The sequence below is a fragment of the Sarcophilus harrisii genome, chromosome 2 (assembly GCF_902635505.1).
Source record: "Sarcophilus harrisii chromosome 2, mSarHar1.11, whole genome shotgun sequence".
Lineage (NCBI taxonomy): Eukaryota > Metazoa > Chordata > Mammalia > Dasyuromorphia > Dasyuridae > Sarcophilus > Sarcophilus harrisii.
This window is the reverse complement of record NC_045427.1, coordinates 605118172-605133664: the sequence shown is the minus strand read 5'-3', so window position 1 is coordinate 605133664 and position 15493 is coordinate 605118172. Positions and strand designations below refer to the sequence as shown.

The 15493-nt window shown below is 36.5% G+C and overlaps 1 long non-coding RNA gene across 1 annotated transcript in view; it reads left to right on the top strand.

Annotated features, from left to right (window-relative positions):
• Positions 1–15348, top strand: part of LOC116421940 — a 27706-nt gene extending 12358 nt beyond the window's left edge. The window contains exon 3 of the long non-coding RNA XR_004232535.1: positions 14950–15348. This is a non-coding gene — a long non-coding RNA (uncharacterized LOC116421940). The remainder of the gene's footprint in view (positions 1–14949) is intronic.
• Positions 15349–15493: the final 145 nt, after the last annotated feature.

Genomic DNA, 15493 nt, shown 5'->3' with positions numbered 1-15493 from the left:
TAGCAAAGTGGATGAAGTGAGGGACCTGAGATCAGGAAGACTTCAGGTCAAATTCTCCCTTTAGAAGTTAGTAACTGTGTGATCCTGGGACAAGTCACTTAACCTCTCTCAGCCTCAGTTTTTCATCTATAAAATGGGGATAATAATAACACTTCACAAGATTGTTGTGAGGATCTAGTGAAATAAGAATATGCAATATTTAAAAGCCTTAAAATACTATCTGTTATATCATCATCATTACTAGTATCATCTTTCTAAATATCTGCTAGATGCTAATTTTTTATTGCCTCATTTTTTATATCTATTAAAATTTATTTTTTCTCCCTTTCATTTTCCCTAATTAGAAAAGGAAAATAGATCATAACAAATATCAGATACTGAATTTTTGCAGTGACATATTCCACTATTATATAACATCATCGCCTCAATTTCTCATGATAAAATTTTTTGAAAAGCAATCATTAGCTGATATGAAAATTCAGTAGTTTATGGCTCTTCAGGGTCTTAAGCTTCTCTGAATCACATAGAGAAAAAAACCTTACAAATTCTCCTCAAGGAGCTGACATGTTCTTAGTTTGACGATTTTAGAGAGAAACTAAGATAAGGAAGTGATTTAAGTCTCTGTCATCTAAAGATTGGCTGATGGAATTGAGGGTACTTAGCTTGGGGAAAAGAAGGCTCAGTATAAATATAATACTTGTCTTCAAATATTAGAAGACTGGTAATATGCAAGGAAGATAAGACTTTTTCCTTGAACGAAAAGGAAGAATAGAAGGTGTAAAGGGATAAATTCAGGCTCCATGTCTTCAAAAGCTTTCTAATAACTGGAACTGACCACAAGTGAAGTGGACTACTTCTGCATGTAATAGATTCTCCATCCTTGAGGTTCTTAAAGAACAATATGTATGACCACTTGAGTGGTAAGTTGTAGGGCAGATTGTTTCCATGTATGGTTTGGAGAAGAGAGTCATAGAGATATCTCTAAATCTTATCATTTTATGATTTTGTGAAATCCAACCCTATAGATAAGGAAGCTGAGGCCCTTAGAAATGAAGTGACTTGCCTAGGGTCACACAGGTAGCAAGTGGCAGAGCTGGGATTAGAACCCTGGTCTTCTGATTTTAAATCCATTGTGCTTTCCATTATATCACACTGACTTCACCCCAAAGGGAAACAACAATACAAATTTAAAGAATTATCATTACTATATCTTCAGCCAGACCTTGAGGAGTTGGTCTAATACACATAAGTGATTTGGAAGAGTTTCAAGAGAAGACACCAGGGTTAATGCTTCTTGCTTTGGCAAAAAGCACCAAGGGAGCTTTCAGAACCATAAAGGGTCAAGGAGACCTTCATTATGACCTTGGTTATTTTTAGTCTTCTTCCAGACCCCTCACTGTCTAGGAGAGAATGAGGCTGAAATTATGTGAGGTCTTCTCTGCTGAAAATGAGGAAGTAGGTTTTCTTTAAGGCCCAGAGGACCAATTCCATAGACTGAGTCATTTATTTCTAGAAAGATCACAGAGTACATAGATATGACTAGACTCCTTTGTTTAGATCGTCTATAGTACGTGATCATGGACCAATGAACTCACACTGTACCATTCTTCAAAAAATTCTGAAATCTCTTATTATTCTACTTCTCTCTCATATCTCTAGTGACCTTTATTGGTAGGCAGACCATAGAAGGGGAAACTAGGATCAGAGAGGTCAAGTCCATGCTGAAAATCGAGAGTCAAATCAAAGGAAAAGCTGAGATTATCAATTAATCAACCATCAAGTATTTATTAAATACCTCCTATAAGCCAAGCACTGAATCATGTCTCCTGAGTCTTTGACTAGAAGTATGAAGGAAATTTTTCCTCAAGATGCTGTCATTATAATCCTCAAAGAGATTTTCTTTTCATTTTGTTGTTTCAAAGCCTTTGCGCTATATCACTCAAAAAGACTCATGAGGAAGAATTCTGTAGCTCTAATCTGACTGTATGACAGCAACTCCTAAATGACTCTATCTAAATGACTTGGAAATTACAATGAATTCTCAATAAATCAATAAATTCTTATTCTCCAATATAATCATTTTCTCTTTCCAGTTTTTCAAATTTTGCTATCTCTTCTTCCTCTTCCTTTCACATTTTTGACTCTTACATCTCTCTTCCTTCTCTTCTTTATCTTGCTCTTTCTTTTCTTCTTCTCCCTCTTCATTTAGGATTCAGAAGACTTTCAAAGTCCCTAAGATCTCACACATTAGTCATATTTCTAAAAAAACACTTCATACTATGTCCCTGCATGGCACACCTATCTGAGGTGTAGAGAAGGAAGTGATTCTCCCGATTTATGAAATCACTGGCTTATTGATTAAGGTAATACCTTTAAGAATCCTTGGTTGACTATCAGGTCAACAAGCACTTATTGAGTGCTTACTATGTATCATGTACTCTGTGCCAAGCACTGGGAATCCAAATACAAGCAGAAAGAAAGATAGTAGTTGCCCTCAAGTAGCTTATATTCCAACAAGATAACATATAAAAGGATTCTAAAGAAAGAGAGGGGAAGATACTCATTTAGGAGTATCATAGAGAAAGTCAGAAAAGTGAGGAGGGGAATCTGCTGAGGAATAAAAATATAACTGGTTTGAGCATTTTCCTTAAAATGAAAGTTCTGGACAGAACCAGTTAATTAGAAGGAGCCATAGAAGTGGAAAGTACTTCCAGTGTAAGAAGTCCGATGCAGTACATAGAGGCCAATTCAAATTTGAACTCAGATAGAAAGAAAGAAAGAAAGGAAGGAGGGAGAGAAAGAAGGAAGGAAGGGAGGGAGGGAGGGAGAGAGGGAGGAAGACAGAAGACTCTGGGAAAGTCACTAAATCCCATTTGTCTTGGAATGATTCTTTGAACTGGGCTTTATTCTTATCTGGATGCTATTGATATCCAAGGTTCACATAAGCAACTGTTTTAATTTCTGACCTAGGAGGCTTACGTAGATTGGGGGAAAAATTCCAGGTAGACAACAAGGAAAAGTTCCTATTTATTAGTAGTCTATTACTTAGGGAGGCTCTCAAGCATTCCTTTAAAAGGGAAAAGTAGTCTTTAGTAACAATATTGTCATTCAGTCATTTCAGTTATGTCTAACTCTTTGTGACCCCATTTGAGATTTTCTTGCCAAAGCAGGACTTGAATCCATGTCTTGACTCAATTACACCTTGTTGCTTCTTTATGTTGCTCACATGAATGTCAAAATGCATAAGAATCTGCCTTTTATTTTTGCATACAACCTCCATTAAGGTTTGTTCAGAGTTCTGTTTGCTTAATGTCAATCTGCCCCTGCTATGTAGGCTTGGACTTGCCTAGCAGGTAAGCTCTCTGCAGAGCTGGGAGCACAGTTGACCTTAAGGCATTGGTTCAGCCTGACCAAGAAATGGATCAGGAGGGGAGCAGGTTGATTGTGGGGAGGTCATCTCAGTGTGCCTGCCCTCCAGTGAGACTTGCAGCCCTTGAGCTCCGTCTTTGTCAGCAATGATAACCACAAAAAATGCTACTGCTGACAGTGATTAACTACAATTGACCAGACTTGCCAAATGAATCCCACCAATCATTAATGAGGAAGGGACAAATGAAATTGAGCCTTGGGATTGGGCTGCCAAGAGAAATGTCTTCAGAAGCATTCTATAGGAGAAAGAGGGTGGGGGAAAAAGGGTGGGCTATAGCTGAGCTAATAGGATGCCCGATTATGGCATTTTCCTCTTTTGATTAGACTAAGTAAGCCTTGTCTCCATCCTGACTTAGATCCAGCATCCCTGAAATTGCAGCACTTTGCTGGAAACCTTTTTTTGGCAAGGTTTTTTAATTAAGGGAATAGCCCAATTAAGCCAAAATGGATCAACCTCAGACTAGCCCAGGACAAATGAAGGAACAGACCCTATTCCCATCGCTTCCCCTCCCTTAATATATGGCTGCTTTGTTCCTTGGCCTTCCAACTTCAATACATTAGCTTCTATAATAAATAACCCAGCAGAGGGGGTGCCTCTTTAAACACTGTGAAATGCTCTCTGCTAGCAAGGACAATGAACTAATCAACTATGAGCAGATAGCAAGCATCTTGGTCGGCCTAGTCTGCTCTTCTAAGGATTCTGGGAATTTCTTCCCCCTCCCACCCTTTCATTTTCAGGGAAGATGGAGAATTAAGCCAATATGGGAGAATTGACTGGAGGCTTCATAAGAGGCCACAGAATCTGTTTCTTCTGGAATATAGAAGGAAAAATGGTCTTGGAAGATCTTTCTGAGGTTTTCAATATTGTGATAGTAAGATTAAGTAAAGTTTTTCTGTGGGCCAGAATGATGGGTTTCCTTATATTCTGTGATTATGATACAGCACTTGGGGAATAGTACCCCTCTCCACCAATTACTTACCTTGGCCAGTCAGTTTCTACTGTCAGAGAGAATATCCTCTCTGGTAGCTTTGGTTGATAATATGAAAGGACCTCCTCCTTGCCATCTCTTCACATCCTACCTGCCCATCCTTTGAGGGTACACTTCTGCTATTGGTTGTTCTTCATAGCCCAATCAAACACTCTTATTCTCTGCTTCACTCTAGTACATGGGTTTTTAAATATCATTTTTATTTTTCCCCTGAACTTCATTTCATTTTCTCAATAGTATTTTATTTTCCAATTACATGTGAAGATTCATTTTTGTATGATTTTTGAGTTCCAATTTTTTCCATTCCTCTTTTACTTCCTCCTTCCCCAAGACAGCAAGCAATCGGATATAGGTTATACATATATAATCATTTTAATCATATTCCATACTAGTCATGTTCTGAAAGAAAAATCCGAATAAAAAGAAGAGTGCCCAAGAAAGAAAAAGCAAACAAAATTTTTTTTGAAAACTGAGCCTGGAATCAAGAAGACTTGAGTTCAAATGTGCCTTCAGACTCTTTACTAGCTTTGTTCTCCAAGGCAATTCTTTTTTAAAAAAAAATTTCCATAGTGTTTTATTTTTCCAAATACATATATAGTTTTCAATATTCAGTTTTATAAGACTTTGTTTTCCAAATTTTTCTATTTTCCTCCCTTCCTTTCCTCTTTCCCAAGATATCAAGCAATCTGATATAGATTAAATATGTGCATTCTTTTAAATATATTTCTATATTTATCATGTTGTTTGAGAAAAATCAGACCGAAAGGGAAAAAAAACACAATAAAGAAAAAAATAAACAAAAAAGAGTAAAAATTCTTTCCTTTGCTCCACATTCAGTCTCCATAGTTCTTTCTCTGTATGCAGAGACATTTTCTATCTCAAGTCCTTTGGAATTGCCCATGGCGTTTCTTAACTTCTGTCTGCTTCAGTTTTCTTTTCTGTAAAATGGGGATAATAGTAGCACCTAACTCCCAGGGTTATTATGAAGACACAATGAGAATAATTACAAAGCACTTAGCACACAGTAAGCACTACTTAAACATTAGCCATCATCACCATTACTAATAGCAACAACAATAATATTATGCATTATAGATAATGTAACATAAGAGGGTAGAGTCAAGAAGATATGAATTTGAATTCTTTCTTAGTCACTTACTAGCTTTCTGAGTCTCATTTTCTTCTCTTGTAAAATGAGGATAACAATAACCCCATCCTACAGTTGTTTGAATCACGAGACATTATATACAAGTTGCTCTGACTTTTTTTAAGTGTGAGTGATCATCATAACTTTATAGCTACAAAGCAAAATGATTACAAACCCATTATCTAATTTGAGCCTCATAATGCCCCTGTGAGATAGGTTTTGTAACTGTTATTATTCCCATTTTACAGATGAGGAAACTGAACCTCAGAGGCAAAGTGCTAGTAAAGCAAGATTTGAACTCAATTCTTTTTATCCTACTCTGCTGCCTTAATTGATTGGTACTGCAAAAGTATGTAATATACCACCATTCCCTCCATGACTTCCACTTACCACCTTTGGAATGGAACATAAAGGTCTATATTGATCCATAGGAAAGCATGGAAAGATCACAGTGTTGGGCATATTGTCTAGGAATTGGAGGGGCAGTGTGGGGTGGGAACAGTTTTATTGAACTTTCCCTTTGCCAGAATACTTCTGAAATATGGTTATTCCATTGTAAACCCAGCATTCTAGGAAGGACATTGATAAGGAGCCCATCCCCCCAAAAACCAACAAGGATGGTGAAGGACTTGGCATCCATGTCTTATGGACTGAAGAAATTGCAACTGTTGAACCTGGAGTAGAGAAGATTCATATAAGACAGCATAGCTGGAAAGTTTGTCATCTGAAAGATGGATTAGAGTCATGTGTATCCTCCTGGAGAGCAGAGCCAGGAAAAATGAGTAGGTAGATGTTGCAAAGAAGGCTATTTGGTTTGGACATCAGAAAAAAAATCTCCCCTTAATTAGAATTATCTAAAAGTATATTGGTTTGTCTCTGGAAGTAATGGATTCTCTGTCACTGAAGGTCTTTGTGACATTTAAAAAGGTTTAAGAGACATAGTTTCTAGGTAATTTAATAATTTTATTAATAAGGCCAGAAGATTACTAATAAAAGGATGGTCATTTGGCTGCCTCTCTTAGACCAAAAGACCCTTAATGGCAGTGGGGTCACAGTTTATATGCCCTTTGAAAAAAATATTCCTGAGGGATGCCTAATCACATCTGATTGATTAATAAAATGGGAGGTAGGTAAGCTATCTTAGGGTGCATGACTTGGTCAAAGAGACATCAATTTTCGTATCACCTGTCTTGATATTAAAGAAAATCTACACCTCCCTAGACCTGAGAAAACATTATGAACAGGGATATAACCAGTAGCCTAAACTTGATTAGATCTTGGCCTGGGTAAATCTTCAAGAAAGTTCTCATGCTGGTTGATTTCTAGATGAGAAAATAGAAAAGGGGAAAACTTATCCCTAATATAATAATTACTAAATATAAGAAATATTCATTTGTCACATCTTCAAATTGAGATTAGATGACCATTTAGCTGGATAATTTATAATAGTGATTATTTTTTAGGTAAGGGTTGAATGGTTTCTGAGTTCATAGGATTATAAATCTGAAGGATGAGGTACCTACAATTCAAATTTTATAGATGACAAAGAAATTAAGTGATTTGTTCAAGATCCTAGAAATAGGCATCCAAGGCAAGCTTTTATTAAAATTTTTAATTGTACTTTATTTTGCCAAATATGTGTAAAGATGGTTTTCAATATTCGGTTTGTAAGACTTTGTATTACAAATTTTCCTCTTTCTCTCGCCCCTACTTCTCTAATCTTCCGAACAGCAAGTAATCTGACATAGGTTAAAGACATATAATCTTTTAAACATATTTCTATATTTGTCATGTTATAAAGAAAAATCAAACCAAAAAGAAAAAAAACACACAAAAAACAAACCAAACAAAAGGTGAAAAGACTATGCTTAAATCCATATTCAATCTTCATAGTTTTCTTTCTGGATGCAGATGATATTTTCTATCTCAAGTTAATTGGAACTGCCTTGAATTAGTTGAGAAGAGTCACTTTTATCAGTTGATGATCATATAATCTTGTTACTGTGTATAATGTTCTCTTGGTTCTGCTCACTCCACTCAGCATCAGTTCATATAAGTCTTTCCAGGCTTTTCTGAAATCAGCCTGCTCATCATTTATTATAGAACAATAATATTTCATTACATTCATATACCATAACTTATTTAGCCATTCCCCAGTTGGGCATCCACTCAATTTCTAGTTCCTTCCTGCTACAAAAAGGGCTGCTACACATATATTTTTTTAAACACTTGTATCATTTTTCCTTTTTTATGATCTCTTTGAGATACAGACCCAGTCATGATACTGCTGGATCAAAAGGCATGCACAGTTTTATAACCTTTTGGGCGTTGTTCCCAATTGCTCTCCAGAATGGTTAGGTCAGTTCACAACAACTAACAACTCCACCAATAATGCATTAGTGTCCCAGTTTTCCCATATCATCTTCAACATTTTTCAGTATTTTTTTCTTGTCATCTTAGCCAGTCTGAAAGGTGTAGAGTTGTACCTCAGAATTGTTTTAACTTGTATTTTTCTAATGAATAGTGATTAAGAGCATTTTGTCATATGACCATAGATGACCTTTCTTCATCTGAAAATTGTCTGTTCATATCCTTTGACTATTTATCAATTGGGGAATGATCTGTATTTTTTTAAATAAATTTGACTCAACCTCTATTTATTTAGACATGAGGCCTTTATTAGAAATATAGGCTATAATAATTGTTTCCCAGATTTCTACTTTCCTTTTCATTTTGACTTCATTGGTTTTATTTGTGCAAAAACTTTAATATAATCTGAATTATTGATTTTGCATTTCCTAATGTTCTCTAGTTCTTCTTTGGCCACAAATTCCTCCCTTCTCCACAGATCTAACAGGTAGACTATACTTTGCTCTACTCATTTGCTTATAGTATCATCCTTTATATTAAAATCATGAACCTATTTCAACCTTATCTTGATATAGGGAGTTAAATGTTGACCAGTACCTAGTTTCTGCCATATTATTTTCCAATTTCCCAGCAATTTTAGTCAATAGTGAGTTTTTAATCATGGAAGCTGCAGTCTTTTGGTTTATTAAATACATGATTATTATAGTAATTGATTATTGTATCTTGTGCACCTAACCAATTCCACTGATCCACTACTTTATTTCTTAGCCAGTACCAAATGGTTTTGAGGACCACCACTTTATAATATACTTTTAGGTCAGGTATGGGTAAGCCACCTTCCTTTGCATGCTTTTCCCCCCATTAATTCCCTTGATATTCTTGACCTTTTGTTCTTTCAGATGAATTTTGTTAGTAGATTAATTTAGATAGAAGTGTCATTTTTATTATATTAGCTCATCCTATCCATGGACAATTAATATTCTTCCAGTTGTTTAGATCTAATTTTATTTGTGTGAAATGTGTTTTATAATTGTGTTCATATAATTCTTGGCTTTGTCTTGGCAGATAGACTCCCAAATATTTTATACTGTCAATAGTTATTTTAAATGGCATTTCTCCCAAGGCAAGATTTGAACCCTGGCTTCTCTCACTCTAGAGTGAGTGTTCTTCACACTACATCACACTGCACTCCCCTCCCCTCATTCCATTCCCCCAATCCCCGTTCTGTGATACTGGTATACTATGGGTAATACAGGAGTTGTCTTTTCAGTTCCCACATGGAAAGATAAATTAATGCCTTGAGAAATCACAAATCTTGTGCAATAATACAAGGTCATAGCTATTCTCCTAGCCCACCCTATCCCAAAGAAAAGTTCTCTTCCCAACTTGAACAATTTAATTAGTAAAGAACAAAGCAAGCTTGTACCCCTTTCCCTTCTATGACTCTCTCCCTCCCCTGCCAAGTTCTTGTGTTCTTGTGTTGTATTTTGGGGATGGGGGTCTTTTTTATCTTTTAAACAAAACAACCCATAAAGTTAATACTTCCCTAGTTAACAACAATAGGATCTTTGGGAATTTGAAGGCCTTTTATATGTTTCCTTTTTCTTATTAGCTTTTCAAATTCACCTCAGCTCCCAGCCTAAATACTCCCAGCTTGCTGTAAAATAAATTTATAGGCTGATTAGGGCTTTAATAGGTTAGACTGAAGTACATGTCACTGTGACTCTCTCTGTTTTTGACTTGTGACTTCCCCCAAATTAGCTCAAGGACTGAAGAAAAAGAACCTGGGAGGAAAAACAGGCAGGCAAAGAAAAAGCAAAGGATTGGAAACTGAATCAAAGAGAGAAAGCTCTAGGCCTGTAATTAGTTCCAGAAATCGACCCCCAAAGAGCTCTTTCCGGGGGCCATCTTTTCTAAGCAGTCATTTGAGGATCTTAAAGTAAATTAGGAAAAGAGCTTTCAATAACCCTAATTAAACACAAGACAATTATCCAGACGAGGAGCCCTTAATCCCTGAGAATTAGAGAGAAAGGCCCCAAATAAAAACCCCATCTCCTAGTGAACTGACCTTGGATCTCTTTTTCTCATGCATCCTCCACCTTGGCCCAAGCCCTGTCTCCCACTTCCTTAGTGATAGTAGGTCACATTCATCTAAGCAAGCTTTGTGATTTTCCCAGAGTTTGCTGTGGTTCAATTGTGTCTGGCTTTTTGTGACCCCTTTTGGGACTTTCTTGGCAAAGATGCTGGAGTACTTTGGTATCTTCTTCATCTCATTTTACAGATGAGGAAACTGAAACAAACAAGATTAAATGACTTGGCCAGGGTCACATATCTAGTGTATAAAGCAAATATGAGCTAAGGAAGATAAATCTCCCTGATTTGAACTGGATGCTCTATCCACTGCACCATCCTTCTGACAGTTTACTTCACAATAATCCTTTAAGGTACATCTTTGTTATCATCTCCATTTTACAGATGAGGAAACTGAGGCCTCTGAATGATTTGTATAAATTTCATGGCAGAGCTGAGATTAAAGTTCAGTTACTTTAAGATAATGTTTTTCCATTCTACCCTATCAGCTCCTGTTCCTTCAAACTCAAATGTAGGATAATCAAATTGAGAGCTAGATTTTAAAGGGAATACAGGCTGACCTCCATAAGATTATAGCCTTGATCTTAGCCTAGAAGGGATCTCAGAGATCTTTATTTTACAGATGGGGAAAATTGAGCCATGGAAGATTAAATTACCTGCACTTGATCTCAATGGCAAAGTGCATACTTGAACTCAGTTGCTCTAATTCTAAAATCAGCCATTCTTTCTACTGCACCAGGCTGCCTTTCCTGGCTTGAGGTTTGTGAAGATCAAAGGGAACTTAAACTTTATTTTATGAAAATAAGCTGTCATTCAATTAGCCAAATTATAGCCAATACAATACCCTCTGACAGTTCTGCAGTGATTTAGGTCACTTCCCCCAAATCCCCTGCTCCTGGGTTCTAAACTCAACACTTGTCTCTGTACTCTCCTTACTCTCCAAACACCAGCTACAAAAGGTTTCCTTTGGAACAAGAGGATGCCAGAAGCCTCAGCTGGGTCTCAGTGCTGATCACCATTCTGTACAGACAGTGACTTCCTCTGGAGCCAGAAAGTACCAACTTGTGACCCCTTCTTAAGGCAGGGGAGACCAGCTATGTTCAGTCTGGCAACTGAAAATGATAAAGAGAGCCATCAAACAGAATTAGGGGAGCAGTTCCTTCCTGTTCTGTTTAGCTTGGTAATTCAATCGAAGCCAGACCACAGGCCTGGCCAGGGAGAAGAGCTTTCTAAAATCTAATGAAGGTTTTACTCCGCCTGACCAGCATGCAAACATTAACATGTCAACTTCCCTCATGCAGAGGGATGGGAGGGCAGATTGCACATGACAGGGGCAGTTTTATTAATGGACTTGAACTCTGAGAGTTAGAGAGTAAGGACACACTATCTAATAGGCAGAGTAGTCCATTTTCAGAATTACCTCTGGACCCCTCTGTTTCTCTTGACTCCCTTCATCCTGATATGTTGCCTCCACTACTTAATAAGATTTGGTTTTCTATGTCCAGCAAGGAAGGATTTATTTAATACAATTGGCAGGTTTTTTGGGGGAAAGCACAACTCCTGTTTCAGAGATCTCTTTGTAGAGAAAGTTTTAACAGCTTATTTGCAAGTTCTATTGATCTCTCTCTCTCTCTCTCTCTCTCTCTCCTTTCTTTCTTTCTTTCTTTCTCATCCCTTTATCCATCTCTCTCTGCTTCCCTCTCTTTCTGTGTTTCTTCTTCTCTACTGTACTTTTATCTGTCTCCCCTCCCTATTGCATCTCTAGCTCTCTATCCTTCTCGTTTTGCCTCTATTGCTCTTTTGTCTCCTTCCCTCTCCATTTCTAATATCTCTGTTTCCCTCCCTTTTAATTTTTTAAACATTTTTATTTAAATAAAAATTTCAAATTCTATCCCTCCCTAGTTCTCTGACTCTTCCTCAAGACAGTAAGTAATCAGATATAGATTATACATATACAATTATGTAAAACATTTCCATATTAGTCATATTCTATAAGATGAATAAAATAAAAAAATAAAAGGAAGTGAAAAATAATATGCTTCAATCTGTATTCAATCAATATCAGTTCTTTCTCTGAAGGTAGGGTGAATAATATGCTTCATTAGTCCTTTGGGGTTGTCTTGGATCATTGTATTGCTGAGAATAGTTGTTATTCATGGTTCTCTATGAAATAATATTGCTGTGATTGTGTCCAAAGTTCTCTTGGTTTTGTTCACTTCACTATGCATCAGGTCTTGTAAGTCTTCCCAAGTTTTTCTGTAATCATCCTTTCATCATTTCTTATAACACAATATAGTTCCGTCATAATCATAACACAACTAGCTTAACACTCCCCCAAATGATGGGCATCCCTTTAACTTCCAGTTCTTAACTACCACAAAAAGAGTTGCTATAAATATTTTGCACAAATGGGTCCTTTCCCATTTTTTGAATGTCTTTGGGATACAAACCTAGCAGTGATATTGCTGCATCAAAAGTATTGCACAGTTTTATAGCCCTTTGGGCATAGTTTCAAATGGCTTTCTAGAATGGTTGGATCAGTTCACAATTCCATCAGCAGTGTGTTAGTGTCTCAGTTTTTTCACATCTTCTAAGATAATATTTTCCATTTTGTCACATTAGACACTCGGCTAGGTGTGAAGTGGTACCTCAGGGTTGTTTTAATTTACATTTGTCTGATCAATAGTGATTTAGAGGATTTTTTATATGACTATTCATAATTTTAATTTCTTTGTCTAAAACTTTCCGCTCATATCCTTTGGCCATTTATCCACTGGGGAATAACTTGTATTATTATTAATCTGATTTATTTTATTTTGGGGGGTATCAACCCTCTTTCTACATATACTCCTTTTAATTGCTCTTATAATAATAAAGTTAATAGTTACAAATATTATTTTGTCATATAAAAATATAAACTCTTTAATCTTATTGAATTTCTTATCTCTCCTCTCCTCTCCTTTCCCTCCATTTTCCACACCTCTCCTTTTTATGTTTCCCTTGACTCCTACATTTGGTGGTCAATTTTTTTTTATTAAGCCCTGATATTTTAATTAGAGTTGCTTAAAAGTCCCCTATTTTATTAAATTTTTTTTCTTGAAGAAAAATATATTCCATTTTGCTGAGTAGGTGATTCTTAGTTGTAATTCTAACTCCTTTGCCTTCCAGGAGATAATACTCCAAGCCCTCTGATTCTTTGATGTGGAAGCTGCCAAACTGTGTATAATCCTGATAATAGCTCCACAATATTTGAATTGGATTTTTTGTTTGTTTTTTAGTTGAGCGCAATACTTCCTCCTTGATCTATGAGCTCTGGAATTTGGCTTCCCTTCTCTAAGACCAATTCTGAGGCAGTTTTCTAGAGGGGAGTTTGAGGGACTTCCTTCCTCACTCCATCACCTTGGCATGGAAAGTTTCCCCTTTTTGTGTGTTTTTCCCTCTATTTTTCTCTGACTTTCTATCTCCCCTTTCTATTATGTCTCTAACTCTCCCTTCCTCCTTCTCTGTATCTCTCTGTCACCTTCTCTCTATCTGTTTCTTTCACTTTCTGAATTCCAGTGTTGCTTCAGCATTTGTATCATTATCTCTAAGGACAATATGCTATAGTGGAAAATATGCTCAATTTAGAGTGACAGAGCCTCAGTTTAGTATCCCAGCCTTATGTGACAACTACTCTTGGTTTCTATTCATCATTTATAAAATGAGGTGGTCAGACTAAATGGCTTTTAAGTTCTCTCTCAGATCTAAACATTTGGGGCATGTGGGAGAAACTTTGTTGATATTTTTACATAAGTAAGCTCATGGGAGAGACAACCTACACGAGAGAGGTAAGAGATAAAGATCAAAACAAAGCACCATCAAACCAACCATTGCACTGCTCTTTCCTGATCCAGCATCTACCTGCACCAGGGGCACTAGGGAATAATTTGGGGGAATTCTAGTGAATCTTCAATGTTGTCATTCTCAAGAGACAGGGGACTATGACCAAAGTCCTTTACTTCCCTAAATATTGTTTTATGGATCTGTCAACTACAAATATCATCTAAATATTTTGAAATGAAATTTTATTTTAAAAATTGTTTTTTTTTCTTCTTCGTACCTCTTTACTGAAACAAAAGAAAGACAACCATCTCCAGTCAAGTAAAACAAAGGCACCTTAGAAATCATGTAGTTTAATGCTGATATTTTTCATTTTCTCCACATCTTTTATGGCCTTCTAGTTTTGAGTTCTTCTTCCTTGGTCTACATGTATCCATATTTCTTCTCTGCTTATGGCAGATGAGTCTCTTCTAACTGAGACTGATATTGCTGATTCTTTGATCACTGACAGAAATTTGTCTTTACAATTCTCTTCTGAATTAAAGGGAGGACTAGGAAATTTTTTCTCTATACTAATGGCAGAATTTTCTTTCCCAATGGATATGAATAGTGATCTTAAATATATTGATGTAGGCTTATTCGTTTTATTGAAAGGGTTTTTGAACTTCATTTTTGTAAGTTATTTTCAAATAGCCTTATACCATAGGAAAATCTACCTTGTCAGTATATGGTATAGACTCACAAAGTCTCAGGAAGTCTATTTTTAGCGTATCCTTGATGTTAATCACTTTGTCATGCATTGGGCCTTTATTTGTCCATATATAGAATGGAGACATCTTTAAAGTACCCTCAAAATAAGTACAGCCAAAAGGTTATAAAAATCATTAGGATGGGAGTCAAGATTCTTCTTACCCTGTTAAGCAATCTGTTAGAGTTGCAGACAAGAACACCTCGGTTTAAAATGCTAGCCCATCCTTACCAGCTTGAAGTCTAAGATCTTATGATCCTTTGAATCAGCTGCTTTATTTCCCTTCAACTCTAATTCTTTGTGATTGAAAGGAATAATACTTGCCATTTTTATGCTTCTTCCTTTTTTTTTTTCAGGCACGGGAGCCTGACCTCCCTGACTGTGTTCCACCTGGTCAACCTAAGAAGAAAAGACTTCTTTCTCTGGACACATTCAGAGGGTAAAACTCTTCTTCCCTTAGGAGAACTTTGGAAATGAGAGTAAGAGGGTCAGTGACTGGGGCTAGGAAGGTGTTAATTGTACTAGAATTCAATGGTATCTCTTGGATTAGAGTTCTGTGATTTCAGCATCCTAGATGTTGGAAGGTCATGGGAAGATGATACATGCTCTCTGAAAGAATCCTTTTGATAAAACCAATGCAGAAAATATGCTTTAAGAAACTGAGATCTTTCTATCCTATGGAGACTTATGAGAAGAGGGGAACTGCACACCATATCAAATAGCCAAACCTTCCAACTTATTTCATCAATATATCCTTTGCCTCCTTGCTTCTGTTTCATTGCTATTCTTGGCCATCAGGGCATGCCAAAGATTAGCACAAAAGAACAAGGACAAAAGCAGAATTATTTTAACTTTTTTCTTACTTCTTGTTATCAAAGAAATTTAGAGCTGGAAAGTTCC